This window comes from Otolemur garnettii, unplaced genomic scaffold (genome assembly GCF_000181295.1).
Source record: "Otolemur garnettii isolate 467f Iridium unplaced genomic scaffold, OtoGar3 scaffold00028, whole genome shotgun sequence".
Taxonomy (NCBI): Eukaryota; Metazoa; Chordata; class Mammalia; order Primates; family Galagidae; genus Otolemur; species Otolemur garnettii.
Window position 1 is genome coordinate 10,243,501 of NW_003852423.1, and position 10,012 is coordinate 10,253,512.

Here is a 10,012-nt window from a genome sequence, read left to right on the forward strand (position 1 = left end):
CTGGGCTGGATTCGAACCCGCCACCTTAGGTGTATGTGGCTGGCGCCTGAGCCGCCTGAGCCACAGGCGCCGAGCCATATACACTGGAATTTTTAAAGGAAAAATGTGGAAGCTATCATATTCTATGGTTCATGCCCTTGTACTCTGATACTAATTACTACATTCTATATTGGCATCCTTCAAGTTTTGTTCAATCCATGATGTACATATTACTTGTCATATGAGGTTGTAAAATTAGTTATTAGAGATCATGTTACGGAGATTCACACACACACACACACACACACACACACACAGAGTTCAAAAACCTTATAGCACGGGGATGAATTCCGACAAGGGGATGTTCATGTATTAGACACAGACTAGTAACTTTCTCATAAGGGAGAATAACACCAGACAATAGTAACTAGGTGATACTACAGAAGAAATAACGAAAATGCTAGAGAAGAGGGCAGGGGGAATCCTACGAAATAAAGCTCCCCAAATATGAAAGAACAGCTTTTAACACCTCTGTGATGTTTCTGAAAGAAACAGAGTTGGAAGAGAAGCCAACAGCCCTTGAACTTCAAGGCCATGCTACTCCCGAGGCACCTCCTGACCCCATCTCCCTCCCCACTCTCACCCCCAGAAGCTGCTGCTTCCAAAGGCAACCTGCAGAGACCACCCACGCACCTGAAAGTCCCTGAGAGGACTTTTCCTACTTTGTTTCCCCTATGTCAATAAAACGAACATTTTCCAACTTACCTGGACTCTTTACTACCTTGGACCTTACACATCTTCTGACTCAACCCTCCCATGACACCATTCCCACAACCACCACTCACCACATCCTCCACCCTGCCCTTCCCCACCTCGTGATCTCTTAACCTGTATCCTTTTCTGTCTATTTACAATTGATTCTACATGTGGCTGCCACGTACCTTTCGCAAAAGGTGGTTTCTCAAAACCTCCCACGCTTCCCCCTCATATTTACTAATTGTGCCATTAATCACCTTATTCATTCAACAAATATTTATTGAGTACCCACTAAGTGCCAGACACCAAGTTGAAGGCATTTGGGATGCAATGAACAGATTAAAAATTCTTGCTTAATCTTGATTTAACCTGTTTTCTCCTGCCCTTTGCCCCAACAGTCCCCTACATAATTGTGAATGTTATCTACACATACATCTATATGAGCAGTTATATCCCAGTGTACTTATATATTCAGTGATGTGTAACAAGCCCCTACTATGTGTTAGATCTAGTAGTGAAGACAGATGTAGTCTTTTCTATTCCTGCCATCATGAAATATGCTTTCCAAACCCTCCAACCTCCACCAAGACTTCTCTGGACACCTTAGCCTACAGAACTGGCCATCAACCCCTTTCTGTCTTGCAACAATGCTTATCTTGTACAATTGTTTATGGCTTTTGTTTGTTTGGTTTTTTTCTTAAACTTCTCATGGGTTTAATGAAACTCCCTAATTAAAATAGAGACCTTTGAGAACTGCTTGTTCTTTGTGCTCTCTAGAATTCCATAATCAAAGAACATTACAGCCGAAGGAACCCTGACTCCAGGTCATTAAACTTTCTCATTGCTTGAAGAACTTGAAACACAGAGAAGCTAAGGTATAGTGTCAAGTAGTAAAAAGAAGTGAATAAAAATACAAATGGCAGACATCTTTCCCTTTGTTCCTAGGGGTGAAAGAAGTGGTCTGAATCACTGGTTGCATGACGTTCTTTTCCCCAGTAATTCATACATGTGATCTCAAGCTGTCTGATCAATCGCTCAGAGCTACTGCCCAGCCAAGGCCTACCTGAGCTGGGAAACCACCCTCAGTGGGGGGATTTGCCTGGCTCTGCCCTGCTGCCCTCTTTGCAAATTCCCACTTCCTGCAGTTGCCTGAGACTTCAATGTTGCTCACAAACTAACCCCCAAGACCCTATGTCCTCCAGATGCCAGGATGCCGTGCCCCAACAATTCCCCATGAAATCTAGGGTTCCCCTTACTCCAATTTATCAATGCTTTAGCTTCCCTTCTGGCCAGGGAGCTGCCCCTTTCTGGAAGCCAGAGAGCTCTATGACAGAGATAGTATAAACAGGTAGAAATAAAGTGAAAATGCAATTAAAAGCATGTACAAACACAAAATACGAAAAACCTACAGGAAGTATAATTTACAAAGCTGTGAGATGAGCATGATGTATAAATGCCAAGATTTTTCTTTAACATCAGCTCCATTTCTGTATCCTTGTAGTTTCCTGGCTACTATTCAGTGAAACTCAGCTGGGTGTGTGTGTGTGTGGGGGGGGGGGTTGACCCTATTTTCATCTCACCCCTAGGCTCACTGAAATGGCAATTGGTGCTTAATAGTGTTTCCTGAATTTCCTAAAAGTGAAAGGCTAGTCTACCCTTTTCTTGAGCTGAAAAAAGTCAAATATAACAGGTGTATTTATATACATATGACCAACAAAGATAAGAATGTCTCGTGCTTGCACGTTTGTCTGTGGGGCCCAGAAGAACTGATAACAATTAACTAGGCAAAGATTATAAAGTCCATGTTCATCAAGTTAGATACCCTTCAGGTGTTGCTTTAGGCAGCTGTTCCATTATTTATGAGTAAATATATACCCTCAATTTAGATACCCTGGTCTTCTGAATCCCATAATCTTGAGGGCTGTCAAAAGCTCTCTCCCAAGCTACCTTCACCTAAAGGATAGTTTGGTGCCACAATTCACATGGGAAGAAGAGTATCCAAGGTCAAAGAATATTTCTCCCATTTATGAAAATCTTTGAAAAACAGAAGACTGTCTACTTAGCAACAGCCAGAAAAGTGGCCTTGTTTACTTCTGTTTAATTAAATCAACTGTTTAAACCAGGGGAAATAAAGCATTCTAAACTCCAATTTAGATTTAAAATTCTTATTTTAGCTTCCTTGGGGAAAAAATAAAGAATCATGCCTTAGCCAAACAAATGACAGATGAGTCCTTCCGTCAGAGGTACAGCTGCCAGAGCCTTCTACGCAGTACAATGTGCTCCCACATTCCCAGTTTTCCTCCCCTTCTTCCCCTGCAGACAGAATGAAGATCTTCTATCCAATCAGGGCTGCCTACCAGGTCCGGAACATGCTCAGCTTATGTGATCACTGACCGAACCTTCCTCACCAGAACCCGGCCACCATGACCCAGGTCAGCCTGACAGCAACTGCTGACCCAGGCCAAAGAGCTGGAGCTCTTTTGGGACTCCACTTGGGATTGTTTCAGGCAACCAGGGTGAAGCTGGATAAGTGAGTGGGATTTAAGGGGCCCTCCCCCATCTGCAGGGGAGGAATAAACAGAGGCTGAGGACTCAGCTGCACCTGAGAAGTCAATGCAACCTGCCCTCCAACAGTTCACCAGACCTGAATAGTTGAAATACCAACATGTTGTCGCTTCTGGGCTTAGGTCAATCCTTTCGCTCTAATCAACATCTCCCATGCAGTGAAGCAGCATTCATTTGTTCATTCATTCATTCTCTGTGTAATGAGCCCCTGCATAGGTGCAGGCCAATACATGTCAACTTAGCAAATCTGGTAAACTTTCAGTTAGCTAGAACCCAATGAAGTATAAACTTCATCAGCTGGAATGATGAGTTTCTTCATGTGACATTTTAGCCAGCCCAAACTTAGTATTTCCTGAATACACCGAATTGCTGACATTCTATCTAAAGATACCCCTTCCTTCTTTTCTGCCAGAAGAAATCAGTTCTATTTATCCTTAAAAACACAGATTTCACTTCTCTTGGAATTCTTTCCCAACCCCCTAGCCTTTCCAGAAGACTCTCAGCTACGTCTCACTACATACCTGCCTCTAGTTACACTGCCCTTTTCTCTCCTGTTAAGCTCTTTTCTGTCTCAGGGCCTTTGCACATATATATAGTCTGCGCTCATGAAAAGTTCCTAACTGGCTCGGCGCCTGTGGCTCAACCGGCTAAGGCACCAGCCATATACACATAAGGTGGCGGGTTCGAATCCCCAGCCCGGGCCCGCCAAACAACAATGATGGCTGCAACCAAAAAATGGCCAGGTGTTGTGGAGGGCGCCTGTAGTCCCAGCTACTTGGGAGGCTGAGGCAGGAGACTCGCTTGAGCCCAGGAGTTAGAGGTTGCTGTGAGCTGTGATGCCATAGCACTCTACCCAGGGGGATAGCTTGAGGCTCTGTCTCCAAAAAAAAATAGAAAAGTTCCTAACCACATTCCAACTCACAACCACCCTCAGCAGCACAACTCTACTGCTCAGCCTTTCATCAAAATAAGTCTCACTGGGGCAGCACCTGTGGCTCAGCACCAGCCCCATATACCAAGGGTGGCAGGTTCGAACCCTGCCCAGCCAAACTGCAACAAAAAAGTAGCCGGGCATTGTGGTGGGCGCCTGTAGTCCCAGCTACTCGGGAGGCTGAGGCAAGAGAATCGCCTAAGCCCAAGAACTGGAGGTTGCTGTGAGATGTGACACCACAGCACTCTACCAAGAGCAACAAAATGAGGAACTGTCTCTTAAAAAAGTAAGTAAATAAATTAAGTCTCACCCTCTTCAGCTCTCACTCTAGCCGGGAAAATGTTCCCTGGTCCTCACTGTTATTCACCCTCAGGACGTCACATAACTCTCTCCTTTTCAGCACTTACCAGAGTTGCCCAGTAGAACCATGATATTATTTGATTAAAACTTATGTCCCCACTAGACTGTGCTGTAAGAACAAAGACCATGACTATTTTAATCTATTACTGTATCCCCAGTAACTAGCACAGTGGCACACAGTCGGCCCTCAGTAAGTATATTATTAGCTGACTGAATGAATGACCTTCTCTACAGTATTTCTGTCACTACGTTCTCATTGCCCATTTGTGTACTGGCCCCAAAGCCTGGTGCTGGCCAGTCATATAAGAGCCACTTTACATCCATTCATTCACCTATTTATGTATTTAATTATCTGGGACAGAGTCTCATTCTGTTACCCTGGGTCGAGTGGCCATGGCATTATCACAGCTCACAGCAACCTCAGGTGATTCTCTTGTCTCAGCCTCCTAAGTAGCTGGGACTACAGGCACCCTCCACAACACTTGGTTGTTGTTGTTTTGGTTTGGTTTTTTTAGTAGAGATGGGTCTCTTGCTCAGGCTGGTCTTGATCTCCTGAGCTCAAGCAATCCACCCAATCTCAGACTCCCACGATGCTAGGATTACAGGTATGAGCTACTGCACCTGGCCTTCCATCATATGTTTAAAAGGAAAATTGGCACGTACCCATACCACCTGCACCTCATATATCACATATGTATGCATCTAGTAATGATGGAGGGCAAAAACAAAGGTCTTAAGATCCTAAGACTGATGACCCTTATGAGGGTCAGGAAGAGTTAGCCTTATAACAGATGCAAAAAGGTAGAAATCATGGCTAAAAATAAAGGAGAGGTAGTTTTAGTCAGCGGTTCTCAACTTGTGGGTCGCGATCCACAGGAACTGTATTAAAGGGCCGCGGCATTAGGCAGGTTGAGTATTTCTGATCAACTCTGACGAGCCAGAAAATCCATAACTAAAACCCCCATTTCCTGACTCTTCTGTTGATGTTTTGCCCACTTGAATAGGAACCAAATCAAGTGAATGAGAGTCAGCAATGTCAAATGGGCAGCTTCTCGGTTAGCACCCATTTTAGGCTGACTGGTGTCCTTCCAAAATTCATCTACCAAAGCCTTAAACCCTCAGGAATCAGAAAGTAACTCTATTCAGAGATAAAGCTTGAAAAGAGGGCATTGAGTTAAAATGAGGGCATTGAGGTGGGCCCTTACCCGTCTGATTTATTACAAGAGCAAAGCAGCACACACGGAGACCCGAGAAGTGTGCGTGCATGGAGGAAAGACCCAGAGAGGACGCAGGAGGCGGCACCCTCTGCCAGCCCAGGAGAGAGGCCAGGAGAGAGCCAGCACCTGCTCTTAGACGTCTAGTCTTCAAAACTGTGAGAAAAATAAACTTCTATTGTTTAAGCCAACCAGTCCATGATACTGTGTTACGGCTGCCTGAGCAGACTAACACAGGCCTGGAGCAGTCACTGAGGGAGAGGGAAGGAAGGCGAGCTGAGGACTCACTGCCCACCCCTCAACAACCCTGGACACGTCATCTTCTCCCACTTAACGGCACTGAGGTGCAGAACTAGCTGAGCCAGAGGCTGACTCTAGGGAATACGTGCTTCCAAATTCCATGTCCTTTGCACTTTACCTTCAGATCCTAAAGACCAAAGTACAAAATAGGGAAGCAGATTCTATTTTTTCTTAGCCCTTAGAAAATGAGTGCAATACCATTTTAACCAAGGTGAAGACTCAGACACAATTGCATGTATCACCCAAATAAAGCGATTAAAATGCTGTGGAACAGATGCGAATAGAAACTAATTTTGCTTCTTAATGAGCATTTTGATCAAATCAGTACTACAAAATGCTAAGCTGTATGACGGCATTACTGCTTAAATGCAACAGCCTAGTTGATTGGCTCAGAGAGGCATGGTAGGAGCTAAAAATGTATTTTGTCTTAATAAGAGCAGGAGCCTGTTATGCAAAATAAAGTCATAAAAATTTTAATCATATTGCTAAAAGGACAGAACCTGGTGTAGCCTATAAACCACAGAAAGGCAGAGAAAAGATCAAATGCAGCTGGATGCTTAATCAGTTGCCTGTCAGTTTCTGAATAGTGCCTAATATTCTAATTATTAGTCACTACACTGAAAAGGTGCAATTACGGAACAAGGAAGATTGCTTTATTTTTTAAAATTGTTAACCCACGCTTTGGAAGGCCTTCACAAAAATATTATTTAAAGGGTCCATAAGCTAGGAAGAAAAAAATGATGAACAGTTAAAATTCAGTCTCCCCCTAAAGCATTAAAAGAAAAAAAGCTTTCAAGTTGTATTGACAGATATGACTAACAATTGTAATCACAGAAATAAATTTAGTAAAATGATAATTTATCTGTCACAATTTACTGAGGAGGAGAAAGTGCAGTACGGGCTGAATTGTGAAGTTCAATGAAAGCAAAGATAGAACCCGGTTTTTAATGAAACGTGGAGCTTTATTAATTGGTTTCCTAGCAACAGCCAGGCTAAAAATTACTTAACACGTCTGCTCAATCACATGCAAATTTGAGTGTTATCCCTTAAATGTTGATTATAGTTGGTCTTTTCAGATGCAAATCCAATGTGTAAAGTGAATGTAAATGTTGACAATGCTGATACAAAAAATACCCCTGATTAACACCAGTCTGGTGTTCAAAGCACAGGAGTTGGGGATCTTCCCTTGGAAGGTCTGCAAGCTGCCAGGTTTGCCCATCTTGTCTGCCATCTTCCTTTACCTGTCCTCTCAGTCCTACCTCACCACCACCCTGGCCCCCGTGCAAGCGTTAGAGTTAATAAAATGAGACTGCTGGGCCTTGCTTACTTCTCAAACACCGACTTCTCATCAGCGCTAAATGATAGATGGATGATACTTTCAGCCTAGAATTCAATTAGATGTTGCAAGGGGCCTGCCAACCCAATACCAAGATTGGTCTCAAACACAGGTTTGCAGACAGAACCGGACCCAGTAGGCACTCTCTTTAAGACAAATAAGGCAATCTCCCTCAGCTACATCTGGCTTTATCCCAGGGGTCCTCAAACTTTTTAAACAGGGGACCAGTTCACTGTCCCTCAGACCGTTGGAGGGCCAGACTGCAGGCCTAGGGACGAGTCAGCTGCTAAGTAGGACAGGCAGCGGTGGCAAAAACACCTGGTAGGTTGGATATATGTCCTAGGTGGGATGCATGTGGCCCACAGGCCGTAGTTTGAGGATGCCTGCTTTATCCTATGGTTCCAGTGTAGCGAGCTTCACTGTCACTGGAGGTGCCAGGAAAGGCTCAAGGTGGGAAGGATGTAGTCCCTTCATACTTGCCATCAGTCCCCAAAGCTACCCTAACAGCACACTATCCCAAGCAAAAGCAAAGTGCTTGCTCAATCCTGCAACAAATATTTATTGCAGTTACTATTTGCCAGGCAGTGATTTGGCTGCTTGGAAACACAGCAGTGAATCAGAGAAAGTTCCCATTCTCACCCCTCCTAGTGCAGGGGAGGAACAAATAAATGAGCACATAACCAGTAACATTTCAGGTAGTATAAGAGCTGGGAAGAAAAAAAGTAGCCTGAAGAATAGAGAAGGACAGGCAGGGCTAAGGTACCACTGTACACAAGGCCTCTTGTGCACACCCCAGTGATTGAAAAGGAGCAAGCCAGGCAAAAGTCAGGGAAAGCAGGTCCACACTCCAGTGCAGGAATAAGCCTGGAACAGCACAGAGGCCATAGGGCTGAGCATGATGAGGAACGGGAAGGGAGGGAGGGGAGGAGGAGAGAAGAGCAACTCTGAGCTTAGCTCCTACACCACCATTCCAACAAGGCTGTGTCCTGTGCCCCTAACCCTCTACCTATGGATTTCAGGGACACTACTGTCTCTAGAGCCACCTTAGGGGTAGAGTACTACAAGATGGAGCAAAGGCCTGACATTTGAGAGAGGGCAGAGAGTAGACAGTCCACTGATCCCTAAAGGTCTTTTCCTCTTCAGGTCAAGGCTCAAGTCCCCTGTACTGCCACCCCAGGAAGCCTCCAAGCCAATTGGAAAGTATGTTTTTTTTGTTTTTTTTTTTTGAGACAGAGCCTCAAGCTGTCCCCTGGGTAGAGTGCTGTGGCATCACAGCTCATAGCAACCTCCAATTCCTGGGCTCAAGCGAGTCTCCTGCCTCCGCCTCCCAAGTAGCTGGGACCACAGGCGCCCGCCACAACGCCTGGCTATTTTTTGGTTGCAGCTGTCATTGTTATTTGGTGGGCCCGGGCTGGATTTGAACCCGCCACCTCGGGTGTATATGGCTGGCGCCTTAGCCACTTGAGCCACAGGCGCCGAGCCGGAAAGTATGTTCTTGAACTGATCTCCCACAGAAAAGGTCGGATGGCCTTTCTGGCCAGAACCCCTAAGCGTGTCAGCCTCCAAAGGTTGAGGAATCAATGAATAGTTTGTTCTAGCCACTCAATCAAGGCTCTGGGATATCCCAGGCCATGATCAGCAGCTCAGGACATAAATCCAGATAGTTATGAAGCTTGCTTTTGACTAGAATTGATGAACAGTCTATGCACAGCTGCAAAGCAGGCACAAGCACCCTCAAACTAACCCAATGGCCAAAGGAAAATGGACAGATCCTTCCTCCAAAGGGTCAAGTCATGCCTTAAGCCTTTGAAAGCTTTGTGAGCTACTATTGAATGCAAATGGCCTTTCTTTTTTTAAATTTCAGATTAATATGAGGGTACGGATGATTAGGTTACAGTATTTGCATTTGTTACGTAAGGTCCTCGTAGTGGTTGTGTCCTGCACCCAGGAGGTGTGCCCATTAAGTGGGAGCACACCAATCCCCCTCCCACAAATGCCCTTCAGAGAAACAGAGTAACCTCAGGCACAGCTCACCCAGGTGAGGGGTTGGAGGTGGGGCTGGGGGCTTAGAGTGGGGCATACGGATGTCAAAGGAACCTGTGGAAGTGGGATGGAAACCAGCCTATCCAGGGGCCTAGAGTGGACGTGATTTGAGAATGATGACAATGGCAATGTATACAAGGGGAGTTGTGACACCCGACAGCACGATACCAACATTCCACCAGGCTTGCCCTAATTCATGTTAACGCTAAGAGAGAACCACAAGTGACTTGCCTGGAAGGTCTAAAAAGAATAACAACAACAACAACAAAGCGTCAAAGAGTTGAATTTTTATCAACGTGAAGATAAATGTCAAAAAAGAAAATGTGGCCAGCCCTTTGAGTAGCAAGAGGATAACCCTCTCTTAGTAGCATTTAACTAAAGTTCTGAGAGGCCAAGTTAAATTTTGAGTTAAAAATCAAACAGGCTGGCTCGGCGCCTGTGGCTCAAGCGGCTAAGGTGCCAGCCACATACACCTAAGGTGGCGGGTTCGAATCCAGCCCAGGCCCGTCAAACAACAATGATGGCTGC

At 45.1% G+C, this 10,012-nt stretch overlaps 1 protein-coding gene across 1 annotated transcript in view; it reads right to left on the minus strand.

Moving 5' to 3' along the window:
- The window catches only part of JAZF1 (JAZF zinc finger 1), a 344,775-nt gene that overhangs the window by 281,121 nt on the left and 53,642 nt on the right, over positions 1–10,012 (minus strand). The gene's annotated exons all lie outside the window — the stretch shown is intronic.